The sequence below is a fragment of the Leptonychotes weddellii genome, chromosome 1 (genome assembly GCF_054177405.1).
Source record: "Leptonychotes weddellii isolate Sample4059 chromosome 1, ASM5417740v2, whole genome shotgun sequence".
Classification (NCBI taxonomy): domain Eukaryota; kingdom Metazoa; phylum Chordata; class Mammalia; order Carnivora; family Phocidae; genus Leptonychotes; species Leptonychotes weddellii.
In genome coordinates this window covers 185,386,285-185,402,135 of record NC_138369.1, presented here as the reverse complement: position 1 = coordinate 185,402,135, position 15,851 = coordinate 185,386,285, and positions in this window count along the sequence as shown.

Here is a 15,851-nt window from a genome sequence, read left to right as displayed (position 1 = left end):
CTTTTTATTGTTTTTTTTAGTCTCTTTTTCATTTATGTCTACTCTAATATTTATTATTTCCTTCTTTTTACTCACCCTGGGTTTTGTTTGTTCTTTTTCTAGTTCCCTTAGGTATAAGGTTAGATTGCTTATTCGAGCTTTTTCTTGTTTCTTGAGGTAGGCTTGTATCACTATAAATTTCCCTCTTAGAACTGCTTTTGTTGCCTCCCAAAGATTTTGGACCATTGTGTTTTCATTTTTCTCTATGTATTTTTTTTATTTCTTCTTTGATGTCTTTGTTGACCCATTGGTTGTTTATCCATGTGTTGTTTAGCCTCCATGCATTTGTGTTTTCCAGTTTTTTTCTTTTTTCTTTAAGATTTTATTTATTTGACAGAGTGAGAGAGCACAAGCAGGGGGAGTGGGAGAGGCAGAGGGAGAAGCAGACTCCCCACTGAGCAAGGAGCCCCAAGGAGGGCTTGATCCCAGGACCCCAGGATCATGACCTGAGTCAAAGGCAGGCACTTAAACAACTGAGCCACTCAGGCGCCCCCAGTTTTTTTCTTGTAATTGATTTCTAGTTTCATATGGTTGTGGTTAAAAAAAAAAGATGCATGATATGATTTCAGTCTTCTTCAATTTTTTTATTTGTTGTGTTTTTATAATTTAAGATTTTATTTGAGAGAGAGAAAGTGAGAGAGAGAGAGAACACAAGCGGGGTGGAGGGGCAGAGGGAGAAGCAGGTTCCCCACTGAGCAGGGAGTCCAATGCGGGGCTCCAATCCCAGGACCCTGGGATCATGATCTGAGGGGAAGGCAGATGCTTAACTGAGCCACTCAGGCACCCCTCAATCTTCTTCAATTTATTGAGATTTATTTTGTGACCTAATGTCCTGGAGACTATTCCACACCCTTTTGAAAAGAATGTGTATTCTGTTGATTTGGGATGGAATGTTCTGTGCATATCTGTTAAGTCATTTTGGTCTAATGTTTTGTTCAAGGACACTGCTTCTTTGGATGTCTGGATGATCTACCCATTGGTGTAAGTGGGGTGCTAAAGTCCCCTACTCTTAATGTATTACTGTCAATTTCTCCCTTTATATCTGTTGATATTTGCTTTATGTATTTAGGTGCTCCTATGTTGGGTGCATAGATATTTACAATTGATATATCCTCTTGTTGGATTAATTCCTTTATTATTACATAATGCTCTTTGTCTCTTGTTACAATTTTTATTTTAAAGTCTAATTTGTCTAGTTATGGCTACTCCAACTTTTTTTTTCCCCACTACCACTTGCATGCAGTATCTTTTTCTATCCCTTCACTTTCAGTCTGTATGTGTCTGTAGATCTTAAGGGTGTCTTGTAGGCAGCATATAGAAAGTTTGTCTTTAATCAATTCTGCCAATCTATATATATTTTCAGAGCATTTAACCCAGTTACATATAAAGTAATTATTGATATCTATGTGCTTATTGCCATTTTGTTCATTGTTATCTGGTTGTTTTTGTAGCTCTTCTTGTTCCTTCTCTTGTTCTCTTTTCTTGTGATTGAAGACTTTCTGTAATGTTATGCTTGGCTTTCTTCTTTTGTGTATCTGTTACTGGTTTTGGTTTCTGGTGATGATGAGGTGCATATGTAACATCCTAAATATATAGCAGGTTACATTAAATTGACAGTCACTGAAGTTCAAACACATTCTGAAACAATTTTTTACTCCCCCTTCCACATCTTATATATATATGTCATATTTTGCATATATATAGTCATATTTTACATATTTAATTTATAATTTTCTTCTAATTATGGCCCTTTTCCACTTAAAGAAGTCCCTTTAACATTTCTTGTAATGTTGGTGTAGTGGTGATCAACTCTTTTAATTTTTGTTTGTCTGGGAAGGTTTTTGTTTGTTTTTGCTTTTTTTTAGGTGATTCTCTTGGGTTGTTCTTTCAGGGTCATGAAGGTTGCTGAACCACAAATGCAGGTCTTTTTGTTTTGTTTGTTTTTATTAAGCTCCAAAGATACAATAGCTTCAGGAGTCATCGAATCAATAATTTCCTTCACCCATTTAACCCATTCCCCCCCTCCACCTCCCCTCTGGTAACCATCAATTTGTTCTCTGTAGTTAAGAGTCTGTTTCTTGGCTCCTCTCTCTCTTTTCCTTTGTTTATTTTGTTTCTTAAATTCCACAAATGAGTGAAATCATATGGTATTTGTCTTTCTCTGACTTTTTTACTAAACATAATACCCTCTAAGTCCATCCATGTTGTTGGAAATGGCAAGATCCCTTTCTTCTTTATGGCTGAGTAGTAGTATATATATACCACCTCTTCTTTATCCATTCATCTATTGATGGACACTTGGGCTGCTTCCATAGTTTGACTATTGTAAACAATGCTGCAATAAACATAGGGGTGCATATATCCCTTAAAATTAGTGTTTTTGTATTTCGGGGGTAAATACCCAGTAGTGCAATTATTGGATCATATGGTAGTTCTATTTTTAATTTTTTGAGGAACCTCCATACTGCCTTCCACAGTGGCTGCCCCAGTTTGCATTCCCGCCAACAGTGCATGAGGGTTCCTTTTTCTCCACATCCTCACCAACACTTTTTGTTTCATGTGTTTTATATTTTAGCCATTCTGATAGGTGTGAGGTGATCTCGTTGTGGTTTTGATTTGCATTTCCCTGATGATTGGTGATGTTGAACATCTTTTCATGTGTCTGTTGGTCATCTGGATGTCTTCTTTGAAGAAATATCTGTTCATGTCTTCTGCCCATTTTTTAATTGGATTATTTGTTTTTATGGGTGTTGAGTTGTATAGGTTCTTTATATATTTTGGATACTAACCCTTTATTGGGTCTGTCATTTGCAAATATCTTTCCCCAATCAGTAGGTTGCCTTTTAGTTTTGTTGATTGTTTCCTTTGCTATGCAGAGCTTTTTATTTTGATGTAGTACCAATAGTTTCTTTTGCCTTTGTTTCCCTTGCCTCCAGAGACATATCTAGAAAGGTGTTATTATGGCTGATGTCAGAAATTACTACCTGTTTCCCTCTTCAAGGATTTTTATGGTTTCACATCTCACATTTAGGTCTTTAATCCATTCTGAGTTTATTTTTGTATATAGTGTTAGAAAGTGGTCCAACTTCATTCTTTTAACTGTCCAGTGTTCCCAGGACAATCTGTTGAAGAGATTGTCTTTTCCCCATTGTATATTCATGTCTCCTTTGTCATAGATTAATTGACCATATAGGTGTGGGTTTATTTCTTGACTCTCTCTTCTGTTCTATTGATCTATGTGTTTATTTTTGTGCCAGTACCATACTGTTTTGATTACTACAGCTTTGTAGTATATCTTGAAAGCTGAGTATTTTGATACCTCAGGTTTGTTCTTCTTTCTCAGGATCGCTTTGGCTGATCTGTGGTTCCATACAAATTTAAGTACCATTTGTTCTAGTTTTGTGAAAAATGCTGTTGGTATTTGATAGGGATTGCATTACATGTGTAGATTGCTTATGGTGGTATAGATATTTTAACAATATTTGTTCTTCCAACCCAGAAGCATGGAATGCCTTTTCATTTCTTCTGGTCATCTTGAATTTCTTTCATCAGTGTTTTACAGTTTTCAGAGTAGAAGTCTTTCACCTATTTGGTTAAGTTTATTCCTAGATATTGTTTTGGTGCAATTGTAAATGGGATTTTTAAAATTTAAATTCAATTAGCCAAGGTATAGTACATCATTAGTTTTTGATATAATGTTCAATGATTCATTAGTTGACTATAACTTTTTTCTTAATTTCACTTTCTGCTGCTTCATTATTAGTGTATAAGAACACAATGGATTTCTGTACATTGATTTTGTATCCTATGACCTTAGTGAATTCATTTATCAGTTCTGGTAGTTTTTTGTTAGAGTTTTTAGGGTTTTCTATATATAGTATATCATCCACAAATAGAGTTTTACTTCTTTCTTTCCAATTTAGATGCTTTTTATTTCTTTTTGTTGTCTAATTGCTATGGCTAGTGCATCCAGTACCATGTTGAATAAGAGTGGTGAAAGTGGACATCTCTGTTGTTCCAGAACTTAGGGAAAAAGCTCTCAATTTTTCAACATTGAGTATGATGTTGGCTGCGGGTTTTTCATATAAGGCCTTTATCATGTTGAGGTATGTTCCCTCTAAACCCACTTTGTAGAGGGTTTTATCATAATGGATGTTGCATTTTGCCAAATGCTTTTTCTGCATCTTTTGAAATAATCATACAGCTTTTTAAAAAAGATTTTATTTATTTTAAAGATTTTATTTTTTTAAAGATTTTATTTATTTGACACAGAGAGAGAGACAGCGAGAGAGGGAACACAAGCAGGGGGAGTGGGAGAGGGAGAAGCAGGCCTCCCGCTGAGCAGGGAGCCCGATGTGGGGCTCGATCCCAGGACCCCAGGATCATGACCTGAGCCAAAGGCAAAAGCTTGATGACTGAGCTACCCAGGCACCCCAATCATACAGATTTTATCCTTTCTCTTTCTCTTATTGATATGGCATATCATGTTGATTGTTTTGTGAATATGGAACCACTCTTACATCCTGGGAATAAATCCCACTTGTTCATGGTGCATGATTTTTTTAATGTATCATTGGATTTGGTTTGCTAATATTTTGTTGAGGATTTTTGCATCTATGTTCATCAGAGATATTGGCCTATAGTTCTCTTTTATTGTGGTGTCTTTATTTGGCTTTGGTATCAGGGTGATACTGGCCTCTCAGAATGAATTTGGAAGTTTTCCTTCCTCTTCGATTTTTTGGAATAGTTTAAGAAGAATGAGTATTAACTCTTCTTTAAATGTTTGGTAGAGTTCACCTGAGAAGCTGTCTGGTCCTGAACTTTTGTTTGTTGGGAGGTTTTTTGTTTTGTTTTGTTTTTTGTTTTTTAAGTAATCTCTACACCCAACGTGGGACTCAAACTCATGGCCCTGAGATCAAGGGTCACATGCTCTACCAACAGAGCAAGTCAGGTGCACCCGTTTGTTGGTAGTTTTTTGATGATGGATTCAATTTTATTGCTGATAATGGGCCTGTTCAAATTTCCTATTTCCTCCTGCTTTCATTTTAGAAGATTATATGCTTCTAGGAATTTATCCATTTCTTCTAAGTTGTTGAATTTGTTGGCATATAGGTTTTCATAATGTTCTTTTACAATTGTTTGTATTTCTGTGGTGTTGGTGATTATTTCTCCTCTTTCATTAGTGATTTTGTTTCTTTGGATCCTCTCTCTCTCTCTTTTTTTTAGTCTGGCTAGAGGTTTATCAATATTGTTAATCTTTTCAAAGAGCTATCTCCTGGTTTCATTGATCTGTTGTATTGTTTTTCAGTTTCTATATCATTTATTTGTGCTCTGATCTTTATTATTTCCTTCCTTTTGTGGAGTTTGGGTTTTGTTTGTCCTTTCTCTACCTCCTTTAGGTGTAAGGTTAGGTTGTTTGAGATTTTTCTTGCTTCTTCAGGCACGCCTGTATTGCCATAAACTTCTCTCTTAGAACCATTTTGCTGCATCCCAAAGATTTTGGATCATTGTGTTTTCATTTTCATTTTTTCCCATATAACTTTTCATTTCTTTGATTTCTTGGTTGAGAAATTTTCTCTCTCCTCTAGTTCTGAATTGTAACCTTGATAAGTAGTATATTCTTGGCTGTTGGGTTTTTTTTCCTTTTAGTACTTTGCAGGACAGAAAGGAGTGCAATGATATATTCAAAGTTTCTGCTGAAAAATCAGCTGTGATAGCCTTACAGGTTTTCCTTTGTACATAACTTTTTGCTTCTCTCGTGCTGCTTTTAAAATTCTCTCTCTTTAAACTTTGACATCTTAATTATGTGTTGTGGTGTGAACCTCTCAATTTTTATTTATTTATTTTTTCTGTTCAGCTTGGGTGCTTTCCATTACCCTGTCTTCCAGATTGCTGATTCATTCTTCCTCATCCTCTAATCTACTGTTAATATGCTACAAGGAATTTTTCATTTTAATTATTGTATTCTTCAACTCTGATGGTTATTTTTCATATTTTCTACCTCTTCACTGAAATTCTGAGTTCCCCCACTCTCTCCAGTCTGGTGAGCATCTTTATTATCATTAGTTTGAATTTTTTTTATCAAGAATATTGTTTTTCTCCATTTAATTTAGTTCTTTTTCAGAAGCTTTGTCTTGTTCTTTCATTTTTAGCATATTCCTCTCTCTCCTTTTGTTTGACTTTCTGTGTTCATTCCTGTGAATTGGGTAGAACAGCTACTTTTCCTAACCTTAAGGAATGGTCTTGTGTGTGGTCTTTCCCTGTGTAGACTGCATGTGCCTGGTGACCTTGGCTAGCTGGTTAGAGCTGTGGCTTGCATGGGCTGGGGGCCCAGGGCACTCCATGCTGGTGCTTCCCTGGTGGGATGGCCCAGCTGAAGTGGACTTGGGCCAGGGTGGCCCTGGGGCTCTCTGTGCAGAGGACACTCTGGCAGAGCAGCTGAAGTTGAAGCCAAGGAGTTACAGGGCTCTCTTCATAGAAGGTGTTTTGGTGGGGTAGCTAAAGCTATGCACAGGTCAGTGAGTCCCAGGGCACTCAAAGCTGGGTGTATCCTGCTGTGGTGACTGGAGCCAAAGCAGGCATGAGCTGGGAGGTACTGGAGCACTCTGTGCCAAGGGTGCCCTAGCAAGCTGTCTGGAGCCAAAGCAGTGTGGGCCTAGAGTGTTCTGGGGTGCTTTGCACCTGTGTCACTTTGGCTAGAGCTGTAATGAGTGCTGTCCTTGGGTGTCCCACACTGGGACCACCTTGGTGGGATGGCTAGGGCTGATATGGGCTGGGGGCCCAGGGCTCACTGAGGTGGTAGGCTGGCTAGGGCACCCAGACTCTGCTCCCATCCACACTATTAAGTTGGAGGCAAAACATAAACCATAGTCCTCACCAGTCCCTCTGATCCGGAGAAAGTTCAGCAGCTCCCCTGCCATTTGGCAGAGTTCTAGGGCTGGTTCCTCTTTATTCTAGTTGCCCTTCTAAGTCATGGGTTTGTTTTTTGTTTTTTTCTGTGCCTGAGGGCAGATGAATCTGCTCAAGGTCACTCTGTACTATCCCTCCCCCACTGCAATTCACAGGCAGGGGTGGGGTTTCCCTTCATTATTGTGTCTCTGTTCTCTATGTGGTTTTTCTATCTTTTGTTGTGCAGAGACTGTTCCAGTCAGCCCTCAGTTCTTCTTCAGAGGAATTGCTGTATAAATCAGTATAGATTTGGTGTGTCCATGGAAGAGGTGAGTTCAGGATCTTCCTACATCACCATCTTGGACCAGAACTCCCCAGATGGGTCTTGTTTTTTTAATCCATTCTGTCACCGTATGTCTTTTCATTGGAGCATTTAGACCATTTACACTTAAAGTAATTATTGCTACGTATGTACTTATTGTCATTTTGTTAATTGTTTTCTGGTTGTCTTTCTGTTTTCTCTCTTTTGCTCTTTCCTTGTGATTGATGACTTTAGCATTATGCTTAGATTCTTTTCTTTTTATTTTTTGTGTATCTATCATAGATTTTGGGTTGTGATTACCATGAAGCTCATATAGAAAGTCCTAAGTATGGCAGTCTATATTAAGTCAGTGGTCACTTAAGTTCAAACACATTCTGAAAGCACTACGTTTTTCTTCTCCCCTCCATGTTTTATGTATACAAAATCATCTGTTACATCTTTTTATTTTGTGGATCCCTTAACTAACACATAATTGACTTTATTTCTTTTGTTTTTTAACCTTCATATTAGCTTTATAAGTGATTGACCTACTACCTTTACTATAGGTGCTTTTTATCTGTGAAATTTCTTCCTTTCATAATTTTTTCCTAGCTGTGGTCTTCTCTTTTCCACTTAAATAAGTCCCTTTAGGGATGCCTGTGTGGCTCAGTCAGTTAAGCATCTGACTCTTGATCTCAGCTCAAGTCTTAATCTCAGGGTCATGAGTTCAAGCCCTACATTGGGCTCCACACTGGATGTGGAGCCTATTAAAAAAAAAAAATCCCTTTAACATTTCAGGTATGGCCAATTTAGTGGTGATGAACTCCTTTTATTTTTTGTTTGTCTGGAAAACTCTATTTCTCCTTCAATTCTGAATGATAACCTTGCTGGGTAGAGTATTTTTGGTTGTTGGGTTTTTTCCCTTTCAGCAAAAACTTTAGAGTCCAGAAAGGAGCAGCATAATATGTTTAAAGTTTTTGCTGAAAAATCAGCTTATATCCTTACAGGGCTTCCCTGTTTGTAACTAGTTGCTTTTTTCTTACTGCTTTTAAGATTCTCTCTTTACCTTTGTTCTTTGACATTTTGATTCTTATGTGTCTTTTTTTTTTTTTTTTAAGATTTTATTTATTTATTTGAGAGAGAGAGAGAAAGCATGAGGTGGGGAGGGTCAGAGGGAGAAGCAGACTCCTCGCTGAGCAAGGAGCCCAATGCGGGACTTGATCCCGGGACTCCAGGATCATGACCTGAGCCGAAGGCAGTCGCTTAACCAACTGAGCCACCCAGGCACCCCACTTATGTGTCTTGATACGGACCTCCTTGGGTTCTTGTTTGAGGCTATCTGTGCTTCCTGGACCTGGATGTCTGTTTTCTTCCCCAAATTAGGGAATTTTTTAGCTTTTATTTCTTCAAATAAGTTTTCACACACACCCCCTTCCTAGGATCCCTATAGTGTGAATGTTAGTGTACTTGATGTTGTTCTAGAAGTCCCTTTAATCTATGCTCATTGTTTAAATTTAAATTTTGTTTTCTTTTTGCTGTTCAGCTTGGGTGTTTTCTATTACCCAGTCTTCCAGATTGCTGGTTCATTCTTCTGCATCCTCTATTCTACTGCTGATTCCTTATGTATTTTTTCATTTCAGTTATTGTGTTCTTCAACTCTGATGGTCCTTTTTAATATTTCCATCTCTTTTTTGAAGTTCTCACTCAGTTCTTCCACTCTTGTCTCCAGTCTGGTGAGCATCTTTATAACCATGACTTTGAACTCTTTTATCAGGTACATTGTTTACCTCCATTTTTTTTTTTTTTAAGATTTTATGTATTTATTTGAGAGTGAGCACGAGCAGGGGTGGGAGGGGCAGAGGGAGAGGGAGAAGCAGACTTGCCACTGAGCAGGGAGACCGATGCACGGCTCAATCCCAGGACCCCAAGATCATGACCTGAGCTGAAGGCAGACACTTAACTGACTGAACCACCCAGGCACCCCTGCTTACCTCTCTTTCATTTAGTTCATTTTCTGGAGTTTTGTCTTATTTTGTTTGGAGCATAATCCTCTGTCTCCTCATTTTGTTTGACTTTCTGTGTTTGTTTCTATGAATTAGGTAAAATAACTACCTCTCCTTGTTTTGAAGGAGTTGGTCTTATGTAGGAACGTCACCTGTGTAGACCACATGTGCCAGCTGGCTTTGCCTGGCTGGCTGGAGCTGTAGCAGACATGAGCTGGGGGTCCTGGAGCACTCCACACTGGGGCCATTGTGGTGATATGGCTGAAGCTGAAGCAGGTGCAGGCCAGGTCCCAAGGTGTTCTATACAGGGGGCACCCTGACAGGAACGGGTTGGCTGGAGCTGAAGCAGGCACTGATGGGCAGTGTCCCAGAGTGTACCATGCTGGGGTTGCATTGGTGGGATGGCTGGAGCTTGGGCAGATACAGGTGGGGGGCCCCTTGGGGGAGCAGCTGAAGCTGGTGTGGGCTAGGGGCCTGGGCCTCACTGAAGCAACAGACCAGCTAGAATGTCCAGACCCTGCTCCTGTCTGTGCTATGGATGTAGAGGGGGGTATAAACAAGGGCACTTGCAAGCATCTCCGACTCAGAGAGAGTTCCAGTAGTTCCCCCACTCGGTGGATACCCTAGAGTTAGTGAATGAGTTTCCTTCACTTATCTAGTCTCATCTCCCTTTAAGCTGCCACTTTTTTCCTGTGTCCCAGGGCAGGCAAATCTGCATGCAGGTCCCTCAGGGCTATCCCTCCCCACTGTGGTTTTCAGCATCAGGGCTGGAGTTCCCATTGTTACTGTTGTCTGTCTCTCCCACTGCCATTCTCTGAGGTCCCTCTATCCTCTGTTGTGCAGAAGCTGTTCAATCAGGTCTCAGTTTTTCTTTAGGAGGAATTGCTCTATATGTAGGTGTAGATTCAGTGTGTCCATGGGAGGAGGTGAGTTCAGGGTCTTCCTATGTCACCCTCTTGGACACTCCCCAAATCTTAGATTTCCTATCAATGGTTTCCAAATTTAAAAACAAAACACTGACATTCACTTAGTGCCTAGTATATAGAAAGCTCTTCAGTGTCTGATTTCATCCTCACAGAACTGAGGAGATAAGAGTCATCAGTACTCTCACCTTTCCCAAGAGAAACTAAGGCACAGGGAGGCCACATCATTTGTCCAAGACCACAGTGGTTCAGTGGTGGGCCCAGGATTCCAGTCCAGCTCTCTGGGCCCATGGATGCCCTCTTTCTGACAATGGAAACCCAGAAGATCCATCACAGCAGCTGGTGGTAGGGGTCTTTGGCGAAACCAGGCAGTGGGGGCATGGTAAGTTCAGTCTCCCCCTTGAGAGCCAAGGCCCTCCACAGAACATTCTGGGCTCCACAGAGCTCACCCCAGGTCCTCTACTCGACATTCCACCAGCTCTAAGTTCTGATGGAGATGTGTGAAGAAGGGCCAATCCTAACTCCTCCAGCACACAGAGCTGAGCCCTGGAGCCAGACCAAAAGGGAATGCCCAGGGACACCAAAAGTGTTTGGGAGTGTCTCAACCAAGGCTCTGTTTTCAATGATCTCATTTAGTTAAGTACAATATGACAACCCCACATTGCATCAGAAAATAAAACCGGTTGCACAGTTCCCCGCCCTACTGATCAGATAAGCACAAGAAAGCAACCAGAAGACCAAGGCAAATGCCAAGTGTTGGCCAGAACTCGTGAGAGGCACAGAGGTGGCTTCCAGGCCTACACCACTAAGCTCAGACAGCTTCCCCCCGACACTCAGCTGGGTCTTGCATTTTGCACAGGCCTCTGGATGGCCAGCTCATGTTTCTTCCATCTGCTTCATCAGCCAGGAAACAGGAGCTCCCGATTAAGCCAAGGTGCTGGCCTTGAAATAAGGATAGCCAGTGACTCACAGCTGGAGCCGACCCCAGACAGACCCAGTTTTGTCCCTCGAGCCAGGCTGCTCTCTGAAGCTGTCTTTACCTCCGCGGCTGCAGCAGCTTCTACCGCTGGGGCAGCACGGTGGTTTGGCAACTTACAGCTTAGGAGGTCCTGCTGGTCAGGAAGTATGTTTAGCCTGGAAAAGAAGGCCCCAAATGGCGAGGTGGAAATTCTGAAATTCTGGGAAGAGGGAATCGACTACTTTGTGGCTCACAGAACATAACCAGAGCTGGGGTTGAGGCCATAGATGGGAGAGTGAGTGGAAATAGAGCAGGCTTCCCCACAGAGTGGTGAGCTCTCCGTTGCTGGAAGGGTTCAAGCTGAGGCTGAGTGAGATGAAGCAGCAATGCACGGTATCCCTGCATTAGGAAGAGGGTGGATTATATAAGCAGAACTGGGGGTGTGATAAAGAACCTGGACCTGGGCTCTCTGTTTTCCTGGAAGCAAATTTGGCATCTACCCTTCATATAGGCACCTACCCTTCCCAGGCCTCAGTCCCTCCTCCTTCTGCAGAAAAGGTGAAGGGAAATTGGGCAGATAGGAGCGATCCTACCAGACTGCCTGCTTCCAGCTCTGAAACTCAAATCCCTGAGGCTCCCCTAACAATGGAGTTCTAGAATTTCTATCATCAGTAACTATAGTAATTAGAGACGGAGTCACGGCAGTTTCCCCCACCAGTTTTATTGAGATACAACTGACATATGACACTGTATTACTTTTAGGTGCACAACAGTAAGGATCTGATATACGCACATATCATGGAATGATTACCATAGTAAGTTTCATTAACATCCATCATCACACATAGTTGCAAATATTTTTTTTCTTGTGATAAGAACTTCTAAGATGTGCTCTCTTAGCAACTTTGAAACAGACAATATAAAATTGTTAACTGTAGTCACTGTGTACATTGCATCCCCAGGACTTACTTATCTAACAGCTAGAAGTATTTTCCTTTCGACCTCCTTGCTTTATCTCCAACACGTTCAGGTGGGCCTGCCTTTCAGCTTCCCCTGTGTCAGCGTTCTGGTCCAGGCCCACCACCCATGCCTGCAGTAGTCTCCTGACTACAGCTTCCTCCACAATCCATTCTCCACGTGGCATGCAGAGGGCTCTTTCTAGAACACAGGGAGTCAGGTCCCTGTAAAGCACCCCCTTTGCACTATGAATGCACCCTGACTGCTTTGCACGGTCCCCATCACATACCATCTACCCACTGGTCCACAAAGCTCCAGCCACATGGGTGTCTGTCTGTGCATCCACTCCTCAAGTTGATCGGGGCTGCCCACCTCAGAGCCTCTCCAGTGGTTTCCTCCACCCGAGATGTGCATCCCACCCCTCCTCATATTTCACTTGGCTTCAATATCATCCCTCAAGTCAGCCTATGTGAACACACTTTGAAAACCAGGTCTTCCCTTTACTCTGACCCTGTTTTTCTCCATTGCTGCCCCTGGGACCACGTCCACAGGGCAGGAACCAAGGTCAAGCCAAGAAATCTTTCTTTCACTTTAGACCTCAGCCACACATTCCCTCACCCTCCTTTCTAAATTTAGGCCCCTCTCATGGGCTGTCTCCATCATCCCCATGGGTTAGACATGACCCTGTTCCACTCTCCTTACATAGCTGAGGCTCAGAAAAGCTAAGCTGGATCCAAGCCTGCCATGCTGACTGGGTTGCCAGGTGGGGAGTCTTTCACTCTTTTACTAGTGAAAGGGAAGCCAGTGCTGATGATGGATGAACTCTGACCTCCTGGAGTTTCTTCTTTGCCCAGATAACCAGGTTCTGGAGGTAGGTATGTGGCCACATTCTCTACGTAAAGATAGAATCCCGACAACATAGTCAGTGGGTCCAGACACAGACTTCAGAGCCAGGTGGCTCCTCACCAGTTACAGCTGCACTTTTAAGCCTAAACAAGTGTCTTACCTTCTCTGTGCCTGTTTCCGCATGCCTCCTAGACCTGGTATGAGGGTCCAGTGTACTGGCCGTTTTATTTTTAGTTATTAAATTCTATTTAGTTAACATACTCTATTATTACTTTCAGGGGTAGAATTTAGTGGTTCATCAGTTGCATACAACACCCAGTGCTCATTATATCCAGTGCTCTCCTTAATACCCATCACCCAATTACCCCCTCCCCCCACCCACCTCCCCTCCAGCAACCCTCAGTTTGTTTCCTAGAGTTCGGCATCGCTTATGGTTTACCTCCCTATTTTCATCTTATTTTATTTTTCCTTCCCTTCCCCTATGTTCGTCTGTTTTGTTTCTTAAATTCTACATATGAGTGAAATCCTATGATATTTGTCTTTCTCTGACTGACTTATTTCGCTTAGCATAATACCCTCCAGTTCCACCCACGGTGATGTAAATGTAAGATTTCATCCTTTCTGATGGCTGAGTAATATTCCATTGTCTATATGGACCACATCTTCTTTATCCATTCATCTGTCGATGGACATCTGAGCTCTTTCCATAGTTTGGCTATTGTGGACATTGCGGTTATAAACATTGGGGTGCAGGTGCCCCTTCAGATCCCTACGTTTGTATCTTTGGGGTAAATACCCAGTAGTGCAATTGCTGGGTCATAGGGTAGTTCTATATTTAACTTCTTGAAGTACTTCCATACTGTTTTCCAGAGTGACTGTACCAGCTTGCATTCCCACCAACAGTACAAGAGGGTTCCCCTTTCTCTGCATCCTCGCCAACATCTGTTGTTTCCTGACTTGTTAATTTTAGCCCTTCTGACTGATGTGAGATGTATGTCACAGTAGTTTTGATTTGTATTTCCCTGATGCCAAGTAAACTTGAGCATTTTTTCGTGTGTCTGTTGGCCATTTGTATGTCTTCTTTGGAGAAATGCCTGTTCATACCTTCTGCCTATTTCTTGACTGGATTGTTTTGTTTTTGGGGGTGTTGAGTTTGACAAGCTCTTTACAGATTTTGGATATTAGCCCTTTATCTGATATGTCATTTGCAAATATCTTTTCCCATTCCATAGGCTGTCTTTGGTTTTGTTGACTGTTTCCTTTGCCGTGCAAAAGCTTTTTTTATCTTGATGAAGTCCCAATAGTTCATTTTTGCTTTTGTTTCTCTTGCCTTTGGAGATGTGTCTAGCAAGAAAGCACTGGCTGTCTTAAATGCTTGTTGGCAATTGTGTGTGAGAGAGAGAGAGAGAGAGAGAAAGAGCGTGAGAGCATGTGCATACCTTGCTCAGCATCTTGTCATAGCTCTAGAAGCAGTGTCACCAGCCACTTCACCTTGGCCTGGCCTTCCCTAGTAGGTATTCCTAAAGCCCATCCCCTGGGGAGCAATGACTATAGGTCAAAAATGAGTTCATCTCCTTCTCCCCCACAGCACCTAGGACCCAGCCTGTCTTTCATGGCAGGTGCTCCTTTCTTGGTGATCAGTTTGCAGCCTTCCATCCCAGAAAGAGAACTCCCTTCCCAGTTTAGTGTGAGCTCTATTAACACCTGCTTCTCATGGCAAAGTATCCAATTGTCAAGAAAGCTATTTGAGATGTTAATTTTATAGCTTCTGACATCTCAAAGGTCAACTAGGATGAGCAATGGAAGTTGGGGCTTTGGTTTTGGACCCAAACCCCATAGGGTCTTGTTTAGTGGTGAGGGGAATGGAGATCTGGAAAGGAGTAATAATGGCTGATGTGTTTTGAGGCTCCCTATGGGGCAGACCCTGCACCATGCACTCCACCCATGGCTTCTCATTTAACCCACACTGCAAGTCCATCAGGCAGAGGCTGTCCTCTCATTTTACAGGTGAGATAGACAAGGCTCAGAAAGGTTAAGCAACCAAACCTTGGCCACACAGCAAGTGGCGGAGCCAGGATTCAAGCCCAGGCTGGCTGACCCCAGAGCCTGGGACTTTCAAACCCTGTGATTATTGAGAACCTGCGTTCTGCTGGGTTCCACTGCAACACGTTAAATCACAGGTGACTGGTCGTTCCTGCTCACGGGAGAGCACTTCAGTGCTATCTTGGCAGTTCCGGAGTTGCTCTCTTAAAGGTCCTCAGAGTACCGTGTGTTCTCATTCTGTAGATTAGGATGTTCTGGTGGAGGGTGGGCATCCTACTAAATGTCAAATTAGCCATGGATTAGGGATCCAGACTCACTGCTGTTCAGAGTGCAGTTGTTGGTCAGTTTGCCAGGCCACATGAGTTCCCAATTCCCAACTCTGAGGTGGTGGTGGTTGGGATGGTTAATTTTATGTGTCAATTTGTAGGGTGGTTTTGGATGAAATTAACACTTAGATCAGTAAACTTCCAGTGAACAGATTGCCCTCCATAATGCAAGTGGGCCTTGTCCAATCAGTTGATGGCCTGAATAGCAGAAAAGACCAGTCTCCCCAAGCACACAGGAATTCTAGAGCAAGGTGCTTTCAGATCTCGTCTGCACCATCAGCTCCCCTGGGTCTCCGCCTGAGGGCCTTTGGAATAGGGCTGTCGCATCAGCTTTCCTGGCTCTCCAAGCTGCCAGCCCACCCTGTGGATTTTGGACTTGCCTCCTCCATCATGCGGTGAGCCAATTCTTGATAAGAAATCTCCATCCATAAGAAAGGGGAACCCTCCTACACTGTTGGTGGGAATGCAAGCTGGTGCAGCCACTCTGGAAAACTGTATGGAGGTTCCTCAAAAAGTTGAAAATAGAGCTACCATATGATCCAGCAATTGCACTACTGGGTATTTACC